The sequence below is a fragment of the Tamandua tetradactyla genome, chromosome 8 (assembly GCF_023851605.1).
Source record: "Tamandua tetradactyla isolate mTamTet1 chromosome 8, mTamTet1.pri, whole genome shotgun sequence".
Taxonomy (NCBI): Eukaryota; Metazoa; Chordata; class Mammalia; order Pilosa; family Myrmecophagidae; genus Tamandua; species Tamandua tetradactyla.
The window spans coordinates 21219172-21240870 of NC_135334.1; the positions used below are offsets into that span (position 1 = coordinate 21219172).

The following is a 21699-nucleotide window of genomic DNA, read 5'->3' on the forward strand; positions in this document are numbered from 1 at the left end:
AGACAGAACGGCTTTTCACTTTAATCTTTTCATCCTATCTGAATCTTTTGCTGTTTTTGCGGGGGGGAAGGGGGGTGTATGGGCCAAAAACTGAATTTGAGTGTCCCACAGAGCAGGTGAGGGTTCTCCTGCTGAACCACGCGTGCACCTCATGGTTGGGTTTTTTAACCTCATCTTACTGTAGTATTTACTCAAAGTTGTCTATTTTCTTTTTTTACATAACTTGAAGAGGTGGTTCTCATAATATTAAATAGGAAGAACACAAACACCAAAAAAAAAGGATGTCTGTGAGGAAAAGGACTCAATATGAGTCCATTTCCATAAATTTCACAATGAGGCGATCTTAGTCTGTGCTCATAAAAGTCAGGCCTAGGACTCGCCTCATCCTGGGGTGAGGACAAGAAGGGGCAAGAGGGTTGCTTCCGGGGGGCCCATCACTTCAGTCTCTCAGGTTGGACTCTGATTACACTTGGGCATGAATTTGTCAAGGTTCAGCAAGCTGTGTACTGGTGGTCTTTGGCGTGCCCTCTATATATGTTATACTTCAATAGAAAGAAAAAATTTTTAAAGAAAGTTCTTCTTGCCACATTTAAGATGATGACATCTTTTATCCAGTAGCGGGGTCAGGATGAGAGAGATGCAAATGACCTGTTTTTTTTTAATTGATGCTTTGGGCATTATGACTTCCTCTGCATTCATTTTGAGTTTTTGAAATATTGTCATTAAAATATTATTTACCAAGCTTATTGAGGTTTTTTGGCATCCCCTAAGCTTTGCACCCAAGGCACCACCTCACCTCACCTCACCCTAGTCCCAGCTCTGAATTTCAACATGGCGCCCCTTTCTGAAAATGCACATTCAGTCTAAATGCCCACCACAGGGGAGCCTGCCCTGGCCGACTTCTCACCGGCTCCAACACTGAGCAGACTCAGAGACACACACAGTGGGGGCACCTGCCTGCCAGGGTCAGGGGTTCCTGAAGGCCTCCTTCCCCCTCAGGACTCTGGCCATTCCCCTGACCTCCCCCTGGGTGAGTCTGCATTACTCGAGGGGCACTGGCTGCTGGCCTCACATTAGAACAAAGGCAAGTGAGGACGAGCTCCAAACCGAGAGGGCTCAAGGGATAGAAGCTCCCCAAGATGGCACCACCCTCCCCAGCGCTGTCTCGTTTCTCTGGAGCGGAGGGTCAGGTCAGCAAAGTAAGTTCAGTGCAGCTGATATCATCACCCTGGGCCTAAAGTCCTCTTTCACTCTTCAAGGAGTTGGATAAAAGGGAGTAGGAACAGGTCATCTCAGGAGGATTCAAGTAAATAGAAACGCCCCATTCCCATACTCTTTGGCAATATTCATTTCTGAAAGTGTGTTTTTCTCTTTTGTGTTCTGAGTGGGAAAGCTAAGTGCAGGCCTCTTTAGAGTGCGGCTGAGGAAGAGATGAGCATGTGACATGGCCTCTCCAGGCTCTTTCTCTTTCTTGCACTCCTGGAGGATTACCTAATGGAATCAGATCTGCACCATCACGAAGAAAACTTTTGAGATTGTGCCAATTTTTCTCAGATGAAATAAGAACTTTAAAAATAAACAGATTGTATGAAGCAGTATATGTTTTTTGTTTTTTTTTAATGCCATATGGCATATATTTCATTCATTTTCCATGTGCGTATTCCCTTATTAAAGCACCATTTGTTGAATTTTGTTTGGTTGGTTGGTTTTTTGTTTGTTTCTTATTTTTTTTTTTGCTTTGGGAAGTGCAAGAGTATATGCTTTTAAAATGTGGCAAAGTAGGGATTTCTCCAAGAAAGGTGGTAATTTTTAATATTTAGTAATTAACATTTCTGATCCAGATAAAAGAGATACGTTTTATTAAGAGAAAGATAAACTTTAAAAATCCATATTACAATACATAGAAAACTTGTGAAATGTTCATACATACATATATACATTTATATCAACATATATGTAAAATACATTTTATTTTTAAATGGGACCATATTCTAGAAGACAGAAGTCTGAAAGAATTTTCTGCCACGATGGAAATGTTCTGTCTTCACAGTTTAATATGGTAGCTGCTAGCCACAACTGGCCAAAATTGAAATATAGCTAGCATGATTGACAAACTGAATTTTTTAATTTAATTTCATTGTAATTGATTTAAATTTAAATTTCCTTAAATAGCCACATGTGGCTAGTGGCTAGTTTTATTGAACTGCACAGACCTAGATAGGATTTTGCAAACTGTTTCATTCACTCGACATGACCTCAGCTACATCTTGCCAAGTCAATGAACATGCTTCTCAAACATTCGCATCTATTTATATGATAACACTAATAGGTTAGGAAAGTATAACATAAAACTAGATCCCAATCACAGTAGAACCAAAAATATATATTAGGATAAATTTTAAAAGCATGCACATGACCCAAATAGAAAACCTGAAATATCTCACTAAGGCATTTCAAAGAAAAAAAAAAATGGATTAGAAACAGCAGCATTGAAACCAAGCATTGAACCCAGGAAATTAGAAAAGGAACAGAGCAAAGCAAAAGCCCTAACACAAAATGATGACGATAACTTGAGTGGGGTTTGAGGCTAGATCTCCTTTAAATAGAAGTTTCGGGGGAAATTTCGGGGGAGGCGATATTTTGAGCCAACATCTTCAGTACGAAAATGAGTTAAACCACGTAAAGAAAAAGAGGAAATGATCTCTACGTCAGGGTTTTTCCCAACTATGACATTTTGGGCGAGATCATTCTTTGCTGGAGCTGGGGGAGGCGGGGTTGGGGAGCTGTCCTGGGCATCCTAGGATGTTTAGCAGCATCCCTGGCCTCTCCCCGCTAGATGCCAGTAGCACCTCCCACCCCAGCTGTGACAACCAAAAACATCTCCAGACCTTGCAACATGTCCCCTGGTGGTGAGGGGAATCATCCCTGTAGAAAACCCTTTACTAGAAAAGCAAAGAGTAAGTTCAAGGGCCCTGAGGTGGGGAAGGGTCCAGGGACTAAAAGTGTCTCAGGTGTGATGCTAGTGAGGAAGGTAAGGCAGGGAGCGACTAGTAGATCTATGCTTGCAGCCCCTTGTAGGAGTCTGAGTTTCTTTCTAAGAGAAATGAGAATACATGAAGCCATTGGAGGGTTTTAAATGGGGCAGGACATGATCGGCTTTATATTTTAAAAGGTGTCCATTTGGAACATGAGTCATTAAGACACAATAGTAGGGAGATCATTCTGAAAGCTCAAAGAACCATGTCTGGAGTAGTGCTTAACAGCTCAGCTCCTGACCAGTCAATGGACTTCTCTGTGCCTCCATTTCCTCGTTTGTAAAATGGGGATAATAGTATACCCACCCCGCTGAATTAGTGTTTGTAATATATGTACAACAGTGCCTGGCACAGAGTAAGTGCTTTATGAGCCATTTACTCTATGAGGAGTGCATTAGCCTACATGAAAGTTGAAGTAGGCTTTGACTGGTGGCAGTGAAATTATTTCTGTGGAAGGATGCAGATGTAGGGAGCTGAAGAGTTAAAAGATTTATGAATATGCAAAAGCACAGAGGGGAGGAGGCAGAAAAGAGAGCAATATGGGAAGCAGAATGAACAAGAATCATGAATTTGCTAGGCACATGTGCAGTGAGGGAAAATGACAAAATCATGGATGACTTCACGCTTCTTGGCTTAAGCAACTGCCGGCATGGGGGTCCCATTTCTACTATGGAAAAGACTGCAGGGCAAGTTAAAACATATTATTTGAGATATCCATGTGGGTAAATTAAGTACTGGTTGATCAGTGGGTCAGAGCTCAGGGGAGCGTCTCGGCTATAGACATTACCTGCTCTTCATCTTTTGCAAAGAGAAAAACATTTAATAATTTAGTTTAATTAAATAATTAATAATATATAAAGGCACTCAAGTTCTAAGGAATTTGTCCTACAAATAGATCACAAAGATATAAAATGACTTTTGAACAAATAATTCATTGAAGCATTGTTTGTACTAGCACAAATTGTAAATAATCTAATTAGCTATGCATAGGACACTGGATATATATAATGTAATATGGCCATAGATGGAATATTACACAATTGCTCAAAGAATAAGTCAAAATTATGTATCTTGAGATGGAATTATCTGCAACAGACATTGTAGACTTTATAATAGACTACATTTGTGTGCTTTCCCCACCCCACCCCCATAGCAGATTTGCTAATGCTGGTATATGCCTGCAATTATCTCCACAACAATACCCTGTCTTAACAATGGTAGCAAATGGCTGGAGGATAGGAGTTGATGAAAGATTTATTTTTTAATCTATGCTCGGTAATACCATCGCATTGGAATCGCATTCATGTACCCCAAAATTTTTAAGTATATAAATTTAAAAAAAAAACATGATTTGGAAAGAAATATCATTCTGGCAGCAAAGTGGAGGCAGGAGAACAGCTAGAGGGCTACTGTAATAGCTCAAGAAAGAGATAATGAAGACTAGGGTGAGGGATCTGCTACTGAGGCTGCAGAGGAAGAGCTGGCTGCAAGAGGCATAGGTACAATCTGCAAAGTGACTGGCTATGAGGGTGAAGCAGAGAGAAGAATCTCAGGATTTGGGCTGAGAAGGATTTTAAGCTCAGAGTGCCTCCCTCTGGGTCTGTCTAGTCTTCCAATAGATGCAAAGACAAAGATCTGCCTGGGGGCTGGGGCGCAGGGTCAGCGGAAGGGAGGCTGTGTCCAGCGCTGGGCAGGGGGTGCGCCTGAGTGAGGAAGGGCTCCAGCCACCACCGCTCCCACATACACACACCATCCTGCGGGCTCTTGGCCTGTTCCCATGCTCTCATTCAGAGAAGTTGGAACTCACATGCTTCCCTGCACAATGCACTTTGGAAAAAAAAGAACATCCCATGGACATTCTCCACCTTTCCTTCCTGCCAACAAGCAGCAAAAATGCCTCCAACATAAAGAAAATATTTCAGGGTATTTTTTTCCTCTTCCCCATTTGCGAGTTGAATCCCCCCTGTCCCTTGGGAGCATCCTGACCCAGACTAGCTACAGGATGCTTCATTTACATGCTGCAATCCCATTGGCTGAAGCCAGCTGGCAAGGGGTGCTGGGTAATTGTCAGCCTCTGCAGAAGGAGTTTGGGATGTTATGAGCTTGTAAATCAGGAGGTGGCAGTTTGCTTATGAAGCTTCTTTACTGGATGAGAGGTCCTCACCATGGGAAGTTGAGGTGGAGGTGGCCTCGGAAAACTGTGGGACCGCTGCCTGTATTTTTTCCCTGCAAGCCAATAAAAAAATGCAAACTCGGCTCACATTCCATAAGGATGAATCTTGTTTATCCCTAGGCATAGCTTTATCTGCCAAAAAACTGCTAATTCATTTTCCTTTTACTGGAGAGACTTAGTCAGGGGTCACAAGGGGCTATTTTCACCTCTCAGGCAGCCCTTTCTGGCTTTCCCCTGACTTGATTCAAATTGGAAACAGCTGAGCTCAGCCACGGGGAGGCTGTTAGGCTGTACTAGAGGCAGACACCAGGAATGGAAGATTGTACCAGAAGAGGCGAGGCTGTTAGGCTGTACTAGAGGCAGGCACGAGGAATGGAAGATTGTACCAGAAGACAGGTCCTTGTGTAACGGGAAGCCTCTAACCGTCTCTCAGCCACTCTGTGATAGGGAAACCAACAACCCACCTCTCCTCTTTTATCTGATAAACAGTAGTTAAAATACTTGATTATTCTTATTTCTTTTTATGTTCATTTAAAAAAATACTTTGTGCCTGGAACTGGAGGCCCTAGAGATACAGTAGTAAACAAGACAGACATGAATCTTTTTTTAATTTTTATTAATAAAACTAATCAACGTACAATAGGATCATTCTCTTTTTTATCACATAGTTGTATATTCTTCATTATGATAATTTCTTAGAACATTTGCATCAATTCAGAAAAAGAAATAAAACAGGAAAAAATTCATACATACCATACCTCTTACCCCTCCCTTTCATTGATCACTAGCATTTCAATCTACTAAATTTATTTTAACATTTGTTCCCCCTATTACTTATTTATAATCCTTATGTTTCACTCATCTCAGACATGAATCTTGACCTCAAGAGAGTGTCTATAAAAACAGGACCTGTCCTGCCGCGAGGTCTGTACGCCGAACGTGTGTGGCGGTCCCACAGTGGTCCTCGGCTGACTGCGGGCATCCGACCCTGGTGCGACGTGGAAGTGCGCTCTCCACTCCACCGCCTGTTAGATATACCATGAGGCGCCTGGGCTCGGTGCAGCGGAAAATGCCGTGTGTGTTTGTGACGGAGGTGAAAGAAGAGCCCTCGGCCAAAAGGGAGCATCAGCCATTTAAAGTTTTGGCAACTGAAACTATAAATCACAAGGCATTAGATGCAGATATATACAGTGCAATTCCAACAGAAAAAGTGGATGGAACATGTTGTTATGTTACTAACTACAAAGGTCAGCCATACCTTTGGGCTCGGCTAGACAGAAAACCCAGCAAGCAAGCTGAGACAAGATTTAAGAAATTTCTACATTCACAAGAAAATTCAAAAGAATTTTTTTGGAATGTTGAGGAGGACTTCAAACCTGTTCCAGAGTGCTGGATACCAGCGAAGGAAATAGAACAGCTAAATGGGAATCCGGTTCCTGATGAAGATGGACACATTCCTGGATGGGTACCAGTGGAGAAAAACAACAAACAGTACTGCTGGCATTCCTCTGTAGTTAATTATGAATTTGAAATTGCTCTGGTACTGAAGCATCACCCTGAAGATCCTGGACTTTTGGAAATTAGTGCAGTGCCATTATCAGATCTCTTAGAACAAACATTGGAGCTTATAGGAACAAATATTAATGGAAACCCATATGGTCCATCGTCATCATCTTGGTTTACACTGGCCAATTTCAGATACTTATATGAATTCAAAACCAGTTATTATCAACATGAACCTGAACAAATATGACTATGCCTTTGATTCTAAGTGTTTGTTTAATCATTTCTCAAAATTAGATAATCAGAAATTTAGGAGACTCAAAGACATAATGCTTGATGTATAAAATGGAAATGTAATTAAAATCAGCTTTATTTGTTATATTTGAATCTTAAGTAGTCTAGCATGTTTAAAAGGTAAAATATTTCAAGGGTCCCATTATTCAGTGTTGAGTAAGTCAACATGAACTCTACTGTTTGAAGAAATTAATTTTATGCTTGCAAGTATCTATCCAGAATATTATTTAGAACAGCAAATGATTTTAACTTTTGAACTTAAAGATATAAATAACATTTAAGTAACAGTAAGCTACCAAGCTTGTACAAAGGCTATTTCTATCCAGAATAATCATTTAAAGATGACAGTTTTACAATTTTAGATAATTTATTTTCAAAATTAAATAGTTCAATTAAATTAAAGCTCAGTTTACTCTTATGCTTAAGACATACAGTTCAACCTCATAACCTATATATATATAAAACTTTGGATTTGAGAAACTTCTAACATATAAATATGTATATAAGTATATATAAAATAGCAATTTTAAATGTTAAAATGTTAGTTACCCTCATACTCTTTAAAAATTGTAAATATTAAAAAAAAACAACGTATAGATAACTACCATAGTGTATTACCTATTAGACAGTCTTAACTTACTCTAAAAATCTTCAAAAATATACTTTCCTAATGATTTAAAAGTTTCAAATAATTTTATTTACTGAAAAGTCCCAATTTGGGTAAAAGCATAAGATAGTGAGAAGGATATTCCATAGTTCACAGACTGCCTGATTTTCTTGATGGGGTTTTTAACTTAAAACTTTAGAAAACAGCTGAGTAAAGTTGCAGTTATAGGTGGTCATTAATGAATAGGGAAAGTAAGAGGACTTTCTTCTTCATCTTCAAACTGTTCTGAATCATCAAAAGGACTAGTTGATTCAACTCCAAATTGTGCATAAAGCTTTTTAATCTTCTCTTCTAAGAGAAGATTTTTTTTCACTTCTTCTTTATAGTTATACTTCAGATCTTCAATTTCTTCAAAAAATGAAGGGTCAAAATTTTCCAGTTCTTTTTTCAATTTTTTTATGTCCTCCTAATAGAAACATGTTATCTTTAATAATCACATAGGAATATAAAACATGTTTTAGGTTTGAGCTAAAGAGACCTAAATATGAACATAAAAGCCAAGGTAATCTATAAAGTCAAGTATAGTAGTTCTAAAAGCAGAAGCATTTTCTTAAGATTGTGTTAATAAAGTTACATTGTACAATATGAATAACTGAATTGTTAACTATCAAATCATATTATTTGTTCTGTAAGTTATATTCTAGTCTTTGACTAAAATTTATCAGCTCCTATAGATTATGGTGGGACTTAATCTTTCTCCCAGAGCATAGCAGATAGTGTCAATGAGGCAGTCAAAAAAACGTGGCTAGTCATAGCATTGACGTTATTTTGGTTAATTTTGCCCTTATATTCATACCCTTATGTTCTGTTTACCAACAGAGTTTTAACAGAGGTAAAGCACAACAAATATATTTTTTTAAAAGAAAACTATACCCTAAAGAGAAAATTCTGAAAAGAAATTCAAAAGGTATCAAAGACCCAACATGACCCCAAACTTAAAATATTGAAATGATGAGCTATTTTTGTGACAAAAAAAATAAATGTACTTTTTAATTCTTTCTAAAAAAAAAAAAAAAAACAGGACCTGTCTATATGCTGTCTACAGGAGACTCATTTTAGACCCAAGGACAAACACAGGTTGAAAGCGAAAGGATGGGAAAAGATATTTCATGCAAACAACAATCAGAAAAGAGCAGAAATAGCAATACTAATATCCGACAAATTAGACTTCAAATGTAAAACAATTTTAAAAGACAAGGCACACTATGTATCAATAAAAGGAACAATTCAGCAAGAAGACATAACAATCATAAATATTTAAGCACCAACCCAGGGTGCTCCAAAATACATGAGGCAAACACTGAAAAGAAAAATAAACACATCTACCATAATAGTTGGAGACTTCAATTCCCTGCCGTCATCAATGGATAGAACATCTAGACAGAGGATCAATAAAGAAACAGAGAATTTGAATAATACAATAAACGGACAAGACTTAACAGACATTTACAGAACATTACACCCCACTTTAGCAGGATACACCTATTTCTTCAGTGCTGATGGATCATTCTCAAAGTTAGACCATATGCTGGGTCACAAAGCAAGTCTCAATAAATTTAAAAAGATTGAAATCATACAGAACACTTTCTCAGATCAGAAAGGAATGAAGTTGGAAATCAGTAATAGGCAGACTGCAAGAAAATTCAGAAATATATGGAGGCTCAACAACACACACTTAAACAACCAGTGGGTCAAGGAAAAAATTACAAGAGAAATCAGCAAATATATTGAGGGAAATGAAAATGAAAACACAACATATCAAAATTTATGGGATGCATAAGGGATTGAGAAAACCTTCTCAACCTAAAGGGGGAAGAGAAAAATGAGCAAAATAAAGTGTCAGTGACTGAGAGATTTCAAAGAGTCAAGAGGTTATCCTGGAGATTATTCTTACACATTATATAGAGATCCCCTTTCTAGTTTATGGTGTGTTAGAGTGGCTAGAGGGAAGTATCTGAAACTGTAGAGCTGTGTTCCAGTAACTATGTTTCTTGAAGGTGATTGTATAATGATATAGCTTTTGCAATGTGACTGTTTGATTGTGAAAACCATGTCTGATGCTTTTTATCTAGGGTATGGATAGATGAATAAAAAATGTGGATAAAAATAAACAAATAATAGGGGGAGCAAAGATTAAAATAAATTTAGTAGATTGAAATACTAGTGGTTAATGAGATAGATGGGTAAAGGGTATGGCATGTATGTTTTATCTTTTTTCCATTTTATTTCTTTTGCTGGAGAGATGCAAACATTCAAAAAAATGATCATGGTGACATTACACAACTAAGTGATGATATTGTGAGCCATTGATTGTACACCATGTATAGAATGTTTGTATGTCAAGAGTATTTGTATATTTGTTCTTTACAATAAAAATATTTTAAAAATTTATTGAGTGAAGAAAAGGCATTGCTAAGAGAGAAATTTATTGCCTTAAATACCTATATCAAAAAAGAAGAAAGAGCAAAAATTGAGGAATTAACTGTTCACTTGGAAGAACTAGAGAAATAACAACCTAACCTCAAAGCAAGCAAAAGAAAAAAAAATAAAGACTAGAGCAGAAATAAATGAAATTGAGAACATGAAAACAATTGAGAAACTCAACAAAACCAGAAGGTGGTTCTTTGAGAAAATCAATAAAATTGATGGACCCTTAGCAAGGTTGACAAAAAGAAAAAGAGAGAGGATGCAAATAAACAAAAGCAGAAATGTAAGAGGAGACATAACCACTGACCCCACAGAAATGAAGAAGGTAATAGCAGGATACTATGAACAACTTTATGCTAATAAATACAACAATGTAGATGAAATGGACAACTTCCTAGAAAGGCATGAACAACCAACATTGACTTGAGAAGAAATAGATGACCTCAACAAACCAATCACAAGTAAAGAAATTGAATCAGTTATTAAGAAGCTCCCCCCAAAAGAAAAGTCCAGGACCAGATGGCTTCACATGTGAATTCTACCAAACATTCAAGAAAGAATTAGTACAAATCCTGCTCAAACTCGTCAAAAAAATGGAAGAGAAGGGAACACTACCTAACTCATTTTATGAAGCCAATATCATCCTCATACCAAAGCCAGGCAAAGATATTACAAAAAAAAAAAAAAAACAAAAAAAAAACTACAGGCCAATCTCTCTAATGAATATAGATGCAAAAATCCTCAACAAAATTCTAACAAATTGAATCCAGCGGCACATTAAAAGAATTATACACCATGACCAAGTAGGATTCATCCCAGGTATGCAAGGATGGTTCAACAAAAGAAAATCAATTAATGTAATATACCATATCAACAAATCAAAGCAGAAAAACCACATGATCATCTCAATTGATACAGAAAAGGCATTTGACAAAATTCAACATTCTTTCCTGTTGAAAACACTTCAAAGGATAGGAATACAAGGAACTTCCTCAACATGATAAAGGGAATATACGAAAAACCCACAGCTAATATCATCCTCAATAGGGAAAAACTGAAAACTTTCCCCCTAAGATCAGGAACAAGACAAGGATGTCCACTATCACCACTGTATTCAACATTGTGTTGGGAGTTCTCGCCAGAGCAATTAGACAAGAAAAAGAAATATAAGGCATCAAAATCAGAAAGGAAGAAGTAAAACTCTCACTGTTTGTAGATGATATGATACTATATGTCGAAAACCCAAAAAATCCACAGCAAAACTACTAGAGCTAATAAATGAGTACAGCAAAGTGGCAGGTTACAAGATCAACACTCAAAAATCTGTAGTGTTTCTATATGCTAGAAATAAACAATTTGAGGGGAAAATGAAGAAAATAATTTCATTTACAATTGCAACCAAAAGAATAAAATATTTAGGAATAAATTTAACTAAAGAGACAAAAGATCTGTACAAAGAAAACTACAAGAAATTCTTTAAAGAAATCACAGAAGACCTAAATAAATGGAAGAGCATACAGTGTTCATGGATTGGAAGACTAAGTATAGTTAAGATGTCAATTCCACCTGAATTGATTGACAGATTCAATGCAATACCAATTAAAATCCCAAAAACTTACTTTTCAGAAATAGAAAAACCAATAACCAAATTTATCTGCAAGGGCAGGGTGCCCCAAACAGCTAAAAGTATCCTGAGAAAGAAAAATGAAGTCGAAGGTCTCACGATACCTGACTTTAAGGCGTATTATGAAGCTACAGTGGTCAAAACAGAGTGGTACTGGCATAAAGATAGATATTCTGACCAATGGAATTGAATAGAGTGTTCAGATATAGACCATCTCATCTATGGACAATTGATCTTTGATAAGGCAGTCAAGCCAACTCACCTGGGACAAAACAGTCTCTTTAATAAATGGTGCCTAAAGAACTAGATATCCCTATGCAAAAGAATGAAAGAGGACCCGTATCTCACACCCCATACAAAAATTAACTCAAAATGGACAAAAGACCTAAACATTAGATCTAAGACCATAAAACTGTTAGGAGAAAATGTAGGGAAATATCTTATAAATCTTATGATAGGAGGCGGTTTCCTAGACCTTACACATAAAACACAAGCATTGAAGAAAAAAAGAAAGAAATGGGAACTCCTCAAAATTAAACACTTTTGTGCATCAAAGAATTTGTCAAGAAAGTAAAAAGACAGCCTACACACAGGGAGACAATATTTGGAAACGAAGTATCAATAAAGGTCTAGTATCCAGAATATATAAAGAGATTGTTCGACTCAACAACAAAAAGACAGCCAACATAATTACAAAATGGGCAAAAGACTTGAACTGACACTTCTCAGAAGAGGAAATACACATAGCCAAAAGGCACATGAAAAGATGCTCAACTTCCCTGGCTATTAGAGAAATGCAAATCAAAACCACAATGAGATATCATCTCACACCCACCAGAATGGCCATTATCAGTAAAACAGAAAATGACAATGCTGGAGAGGATGTGGAGAGAGAGGCACACTTCTCCACTGTTGGTGGGAATGTCAAATGGTACAACTGCTGAGGAAAGCAGTTTGGCAGTTCCTCAGGAAGCTCAGTATAGAATTGCCATATGATCTGGCAATACCATTGCTAGGTATCTACTCAGAGGACATGAGGGCAAGGACACAAACAGACATTTGCACACCCATGTTTATAGCAGCATTATTTACAATTGCCAAGAGATGGAAACAGCCCAAATGTCCATCAACAGACAAGTGGCTAAACAAGCTGTGGTATATACATACAATGGACTACTATGAAGCTGTAAGACAGAGTAAAGTTATGAAGCATGTAACAACATGGATGGACCTTAAGGACATTATGCTGAGTGAGATTAGCCAGAAACAAAAAGACAAATACTGTATGGTCTCACTGATATGAACTAACATTAATGAGTGAACTTGGAGAACTTCAGTTAAGATCAGAGGTCATCAGGAGAAAGAAATAGGGTAGATAATAGGATAATTGGAATTGAAGGGATACAGATTGTGCAACAAAAATTGATTATAAAAATTCAGAATTGGATAGCACAATACCATCTGATTGTAGCACAATAATGTAAGTACACTGAATGAAGCTGAATGTGAGACTGATAGAGGGAGTAGGGATGGGGGCACGTATGAGACCAGAAGGAAAGATAGACAATAAAGACTGAGATGGTATAATTCAGGAACGCTTAGTGTGTACAATGATGGTGATTAAATGTACATGTTTTTGCATGAGGAAGGACGAAGGAATGTCAGTATTGCAGGGTGTTGAAAATAGATGTTTCATCTATATTTTAAAACTTCAACTCCAGTGTGAGACTAAAGGAAGAAATGTTTATTGGGTGCTAAATTTATATTTTGACTAGTGCATTTCCTAATTTAATTTGTATGGTCAGTTTAATTGAACACCATAAGTACATGGAACCTTGAATAGGGCATGAGATGCTGTTGGTTTGTCCAGGTTAGTATGATGTCCTGATATATCACAGAGTGATTTGAACAGTGAATAAAAAAGTATTTGCAAAGTCCCCTTGGGGGAATGGGGAGAAAGGGAAATATTCAACTTCCCTGTTTGGAGAATTCCTGATATTCTCACAAGCAGTGGGAACAACCAAATCAATAGGCTGAGCCTTCGAACTTGAGATTCACCCCTATGAAACTTATCCCTGCAAAGGATAGGCTAAGCCTACTTAAAATTAGGCTTAGGGTGCACAGGTAGTTCAGTGGCTAGAATGCCCGCCTTTCATGTGGGAGACCTGGGTTCGATTCCCGGACAATGCACCCCCCCCCCCAAAAAAAAATAGGCCTAGAAAACCTCTTCTGTTGCTGAGATGTGGCGCCTCTCTCTCTAAGCTGACATGAGAAACAAACTCACTGCCCTCCCCCTCTACGTGGGACATGACTCCCAGGGGTGTAAGCCTCCCTGGCAACGTGGGACAGAAATCCTGGATGAGCGGGGACTCGGCATCAAGGGATTGAGAAAACCTTCTTGACCGAAAGGAGAAAGAGAGAAATGAGACAAAATAAAGTATCAGTGGCTGAGAGATTTCAAACAGAGTCAAGAGGTTATCCTGGAGGTTATTCTTAAGTAGATATCACCTTGTTAGTCAAGATGTAATGGAGAGGCTGGAGGGAACTACCTGAAACTGTAGAGCTGTGTTCCAGTAGCCATGTTTCTTGAAGATGATTGTATAATGATATAGTTTTCACAATGTGACTGTGTGATTGTGAAACCTTGTGTCTGATGCTCCTTTTATCTAGGGTATGGACAGATGAGTAAAAACTATTGATAAAAAATAAACAAATAACGGGGGAACACAAAGATTAAAATAAATTGAGTAGACAGAAATATTAGTGGTCAATGGGAAGGAGGGGTAAGGGGTATGGTATGTATGAGTTTTTTCTTTTTTCTTTTTATTTCTTTTACTGGAGAGTTGCAAATGTTAAAAAAAAAATGCCCATGGTAATGAATACACACTATGTTACGATATTGTAAGCCACTGATTGTACCCCATGCATAGAATTTTTGTATGTCGAGAATGTTTGTATGTTTGTTTGTTAAGGATTGACAATAGAAAAAAAGTGTCTATCACACCACTCTACCCCCCCCACCCCCACCCCAGAAGCTGCTTTCCACCTCATTACCATCACTATCACTATGAACACACTACAAGAGCAAAGAACCACCTGGGCGGGGGAATGGCTGGGTGGCCCTCCAGTTCACCCCTCAACGATGTCCCCAGAATAGACTTTCAAAAGAACACATCCACATGTCACTCACCTCCTTTAAACCTTTCATGACCCACCCCCCGACCATTACCTAAGTCCAAGCAGACAAAATCTACATCAACTGGCTCTTTCCCAGTTCTCCCTAACATTCACTGCCTCAAGCAACACCAAACTGCCTGTATTTTCCCACATCCACTGTGCATTCTTTTGTTCCTATGCCTTTGCTCGTGTTCCCTCCCATGGCTTAAATGTCCTTATCTCGCCTCAAATGGTTTATTGGTGATCAAATCCCTACAACTGTTGTAGTGACACACCACCCCAATGAATAACTAAAGGCAAAAGGCAATTCCGTAGGTTCGCAGTTTGGTCAGGGATCAGCTGAGATGGTTCACCTCGGCTCCATATGGGGTTGGCTGAGCTACTCAGACATTTGGTGACATGTTGGTTGGAGGCTGGGTGATCCTGGAGGGGCTCGCCCAGTGTCTAGCAAGTGGGTGGTTCTGTTTGCTGGAGCACTTTAGTTCAGGCCTTTCCATGTGCCTAGCACAGTCTTCGTCACGTGGCAGCTGGGTTCCGAGAGGCAAGCCCATATGGGTAAACACCTACCAAGTCCCTTCCTGCATCACATTTGCTCAAGTCCCATTGGCCAAAGCAAGGTATGCGGCCAAGCCCAGAGTCAACATGGAGGAAGCATGATTCTTTGGGTGCCATTATATAGCAATCTACCACAGTCTGCCCTCTGTCCCTAATGATGCACATCTCACATGTGATGTCCCACATGTGAGATATGCCCACTGTACTGCCCCAAGAAAGTCTCATCCAATCACAGCATCAGGCTCAAAGTCCATGATCTCATAGTGGGCAGCAGGTCTGGATATGGCAGCAGCACCTTGGGTCCAACTCCTCAGGTGTGCCTCCTCTTGATCAAGAGAACTTATGAGCTTGGGAATGTAATATGGTGCAGTTGCTGTCAAAAACTGTATGACAAAAGCTTAAACTCAAAAAGTTAAGTTTAGAATCATCATATGATTGAGCAAGCATACTCTTAGGTGTATACCCAAAGAAATTGAAAACAGGAACTCAAATAGATACTTGTATACCAATGCTTGTAGCAGAGTTATTCACAATAGCCAAAAGGTAGAAACAACCCAACTGTCCATCAATGGATGAATGGATAAACATATGCCTACATACAATGAAATATTATTCAGCTACAAAAAAGATTGAAGTTCTGAGACATGCTGCAACATGGATGAACCTTGAAAACTTATGCTGAGTGAAATAAGCAATGCACATAAGAACAATACTGTACAATTTCACTTATATAAAATATCTAGGTATAGCAAATTCGTAGCAACAGACAGTAGATTAGAGGTTACCTGGGACCAAGGGATGGGGTGGGGTCAGGGGGAAGAGTTGTTGCTTGGTGGCTACAGAGTATTTGTAAATTTTGTAAATTTTAAATTTTTTTTTTAAATAGAGACCTATAAACTAAAAAGACAAGCTATCTGCCCCCCCCCACAAACCCAGCACACAATGATGACAGCATCCATAGACGCACCCATTAAATGGGGTGGAGGAAATAGGGGGAACATAGCAATCACTGAAAGCAATTCAACCAAGCACATGATATCAGAACCCCCTACTCTGGGAATGGCGAATGTTCTTGAATAGGGCCCAGTTCTCCTTGGCTCTTAGTTACATCCTCTGAGCTCTTGGCCCTCTGAGAGTCCTTCTTTTTCATAAGAAAAGGCCCATGTTTATATGGCTTTCTGCCCATAGAAAGTTGGGGGCCCAGGGGTGTCTTTAGATTTTGAATTGTCACAGTCCCTTTTAGACCAAATGTGAGGACTTTTGCCAGTACAACACTCTTCAAAATTTATAGATTTTCTGTTAATATGATTGGTGTTCATTTCATGCACCAAAATCCACATACATAATTCATTTCAAGAAGACTCTATCTTGCTGTGAGACAGTGTTCTTAATATTCTTAAACCTCTTTTATTTAGCTGAGGTTTACTAAGCACCACCTTAAATCTTCCCAGGGTTTTACACTTGATTTAGCCAAAAGGTCAAGAAGTAATCTTCCCAGGGTCTTAACAAAAGGTCCTACAGCCTGACCCGTGATTTATTCTTTACCTTTAGGCTAGTTCTTATTTTGAGAATATTTTGCCTACTGGAGAGACTGGAAATGGAAACAAGTCTTCTTTTCCAAGTTGCACATTGGACAGGTCCATCTTTAACCCATCTCTCTCTTATAATACCCTATCATAATAGCTAGAAGCACCCAAATGACATTTTCAACATTCGAAAGAAATCTAAATCTCCTTAGTCAAATCACAGATTCATTACATGAAGCAGTTTCCTCACTACTTTTACAGCCTCCCCCAACAATTATTCACCATTCCTCCAGTCTGCACAAACATCTCCCTGCCACTCTTCCAGCTTTCACCCCCTACCCGATTCCAGAGCCAGAGTAACATGTTTAGATTTTTAAAGCGGCATCACACTTCGAGGTACCAATTCATCTACTATTGCATAAAAATCACCCAAAAACTTTAGTGGCCTAAAACAACCATCATTTTGTTCACAAATATCGTGGGGCAGGAATTCCACAATATCTGGGCCACAGCTTGAAAACTCAAACAGCTAAGGGGATGACTCAAATGGCTTGGGGCTGGAATTATCTAGAAGTTTCTTTATTCTCATGTCCGGAGGCTGGACTGGAATGACTTTAAGGACCAAGCTCACCTAGAATCATCTACTAAAGCACAGAGCCTCCCCATGCAGCTTGGGCTCCCGTGCAGCATGGCAGCCACAGGGTGGTCAGACTTCTCACTTGGGCGCTCGCGGTGCCAACAGTGAATGCTCCAGCATCGCTTCTGCCATACTTTGTTAATTGAAGCAGTCAGAAGTCTACTGTTTTAGTTTGCTAATGCTGCTGGAATGCAAAATACCAGAAACGGGTTGGCTTTTATAAAGGGAGGTTATTAAGTTACAAGTTACAGTTCTAAGGCCATAAAAATGTTCAAACTAAGGCACCCAGAGAAAAATACCTTAACTCAAGAAAGACTGATGGGGGCTGATTCATCCCAAACTGCAGTCGATGTGAACTGCGGGGTGCCTCTTCTCCACATGGCCAGCTCAGACTTCCTTGCATGGCAATTCAGTTCCAAGAAGGGGAGCCCTGATGCACAGAAGCTTATCAAGCTTCTGCTTCCATCACATTTGCTGGGAGTCCATTGGCCAAAGCAAGACACATGGCCAAGCCCAGAATCAACATGGAAGGTCTGAATACTGAAAGGCACAATTTGCTGGAGGCCCTTAATTTAATAATCTCCCATGCTCCCTCCCGTTCACCTTTTTTTTAATGTCTCCCTACATATATGTATATCCATATCTATACACAAACACATAGAGGCAAATATGGGATAATCATAGGGAATTCTGTTCACAACTATTGTGGGGGGCGGGGAGAATAGGGGAGAGGTGTCTGGACCAGAAATCGAACCCGGGTCTCCCACATGTCAGGCAAGCATTCTACCACTGAAACCATGTATTCTTCATTCATCTTTAAAGATTCTAAGACCTCAGCTCAGGCCTCAACTCCAACAGGAAGTCATCTCTGACAAACAGGATCATTAGTTGTCTCTCTCGGGCTCCCTGGTTCCCTGTACACACATCTCTACCCTAGCCCTTAACTGCCCTCTAATTATCTTATGACGTTTCTGCCACCTCTCTGCAATGAGCCTTAGAGGGCAGAGATTGTGTTCTATTCACCTTTGTATCCCCTGTCTATCCCTATACCTGGAATGGTGTTAGTGCCCAATATTCTCTTTAATTATTTGATTAGAAATTCATGAATAAATTTTTAAATAAATTATTGTGTTGAAAATTAAATATCTCCATTGATCCATTGACTTCTCTGCCTCCATCCTTGCATTCTAATAGATAACCTTTTTTTTTTTCACACACCCCAACCAAACATGCAACCCCTCTGGGGCTCCGACCTTAACTCAGGAGGTGCAGGAAAGTGGGTGCCAATTTCTGAACTGACTAGTAACATTTCAAAGAAGTTTAAGGGTAATAAAAAGTTGCCATTTTTTTTTCCTAATAAGGACACAAATGTATCACCTACCACTACCACTTCCAAAACTAAGAAGTTATAATCAATCTTGGAATGAATGTCTGCCCTCCCAAGGGAGGGCAGGTGACACCTGACAGCAACATTCAGAGCCTCCCATATTGTCCTTATTTTTCTTATTTCACCGAGGACCAGTGGAATCAGTTTTGTAAGCTCTGAGGTCCCACATTGGGAGGAGTAGAGACCTGGGACCCAGCTAGTCCCAGCCATGCCTCAAATAATTGTCTGCCCTCTGACCCCTTTTGAGGCCTCAGTTTCCCAGCTATAAAGCAATAGAGGGGCTTCTGCCACTTCTGCGATTCTATAAAAACAAGCTGATGAAATCAGTGAGTCCTAAAGAGAAAATGGCTGCCAATCCCCTTGGTCAGCCTAAAAGAAAGTGCATTTTGAGAGGAGGTTTGTTTGTTTGGTTTTTAATCCCATGAGTCTCTAGCTGGAGCAACTAGAGATGGTGGGAGAGAAGAGCACTAAGGGATCTATCTACAAGGGCAACCACAATCTCTCAAGAAATCTTGCCTTGGGTAATTTCCTCTACATCCTTCCTGCTTTTGGCCCTCCGATACTGTCCATTAGTAAATGGGTGTTTTAAAATCTCCTTCTCCTTCCCTTCTCCCACCCTGTGTCCCCTCCCAGCCCCTAGAATGTCTCCTTTGAGCCATCGACACCACCCACCTGGAACCTGGTTTTCACAGACACACGATTGCCACACCCTCTGCAGCCCTCACTCCCCTCCCCTTCTGGAAGGTAAAGTGCACGGGGACCTGGGAAGTAGGCCAGGACCTCCGAACGTCACCAAAATAGCACAGCTAGGCCTTCCACCCAGCGACACGCAGAGACTGGGCAGCAAAGGGGGACAAGGGGTATCCTGCGGCTCACCCGGCCAGAACCCAGAGACCTTCTACAGGCAGGGAGCTTCGGGACAGCCACACGCCTTGCCATAAAAAAGGGTACCCTCTCCAGTCCCTAGTTTTGGTCTGTTTGTGGTGTGTGTTGGAGGGGGTTTGGGGGGGCAGGATTTGTCAGGCCCCGAGCTAAAGCAATTGTGTTCTGAAAGGAAATCTCCCTGGACTGTGAACAGAGCTGTTGAGCAGTAAGGGACACACAGCCATGCAGTGACAGAGGACAGTAGGGAGACAAAGAACAGGAGTGATGAGGCGAAGGAGGGGGTCAGCGAGGGGCCAGGACTCCCACAGCCTTAAAATTACCCTAACAGCAATGAAAAGCCAGGTTACCTCATCCATGAGAAGTGCAGTCCTGCCAGATGTGTGTTCCATAGTCCCCATGAAAGCACAGACGCCCTGGGCTCTACTGCTCTGTTAGGCAGGCCCCGGGTGGGCAGGGGAGCTACATTTTTCACAAAAGTGCCCCAAGGAGCTCCCATTGTTTACCAAAATCAATAGCTCCTGGATTCAACCATCCCTAAGTCTCATTCCAGTTAGAAAGGCAGGGAGGCCGCCTCACCCTCCAAGGGCAGGAGAGGGAAATGATTTTCCCACTCAGGAGCCCAGACACAGCGCTCAGCAGTGTCATCACAGTGACAGGAGTTGTAATAAGCTTTCAGGACTTTCTGTGAGGGAACACATACATGGACAGGCAGGCTCTGAGGCAGGGCCAGCCCACAGAATGTCCTAACCAGAACTCACAGAGAGACCACAAAGATGCAAATCAAATCAATCTTGGGTCAAAAAACTTTCTGCACTCGTGGGTTGGAGACATCATCAGGGTTGGCTGTTTAAAAAAAAAAGAGGGCTTCTGGTGACATCAAATTCATGGGGCAGGGAGAGGTGCCCCAGGGAATGAAATGCTTGGCCCCGGCCTATTCCTTTCTAGTTGGACCCCACCTCTTCCCCAGGAGCTCTTTTCCCCTCCTCTCCCCCTGGCCTGGCAGGCAGCAGAGCGTGGCCGCCAGGCACTGAGGGATAGCAGTTCTGTGGCCCAGGCCGCCTGGCCGCTCTTCCACTGACAACCCAGCAGATGTGGCAGCAGACAGGAGGTAGAGCACCCTGCCTTGCAGAGGGTGGCACTCCCTTCTTTGCCTGAAGACCTAACCAAAAGACAGTAGAGGAGACTGCCTGAGGGAAATGAAATCTGGGAGAACCTTCTAACTGTCTGGGCCCGGGTAGGTGCCAGACCAGGAGCTGATAGACTCTCGAGTGCCCAGAGCTGGGAGCACCTGAAGGGAAGGGGCAGGGAAGGATGGGGTGTGGCACCTGCCTTGCTTCCACAGAGCCATTCCAAAATGGAAAAACACCCAACCAGCTTCCTGTGGAAGGAAGGCTGGAATACCCCGATCCAAAACCCGTCACTGGGGGGCGGGGAAGAGGTGGGCTCCAGCTGAAAGGAAAGCACGCCCAAGGGCCATCCTCCGCGCTCCGCTCCTTACTCCTGGAATTTCCCACAGATTTATGAAGAACAGGTCAGAAAGAAGGATTAAAGTCTGAAAGGAGGAATAATCATTGTGGGGCTCTGGGAGGCGGCGAATATTCCTTTGGTGCCTCCTGCTGTCCCACCCGGTCCTCAGGGTCCCCGGGCCAGGCCTGCTAGCCACACAGCGGAGGGTCCCCTGCTTCTGCTGCAGAAAGCCACTCTCTCCCACCCATACGGGACCGCCTCCTCCTGCCCCCACCTCATCATCCTTTCTGCCCCCCTCAGCCTCTGATTGGTTGAGCCCCGGGCCCTCCCCGCCCCCCCTCT

At 40.9% G+C, this 21699-nt stretch overlaps 1 pseudogene; it reads left to right on the forward strand.

Annotated features, from left to right (window-relative positions):
- The first annotated feature begins 6125 nt into the window (after nt 1–6125).
- LOC143644113 (RNA ligase 1 pseudogene) lies at nt 6126–8659 on the forward strand (annotated as a pseudogene).
- Nucleotides 8660–21699: the final 13040 nt, after the last annotated feature.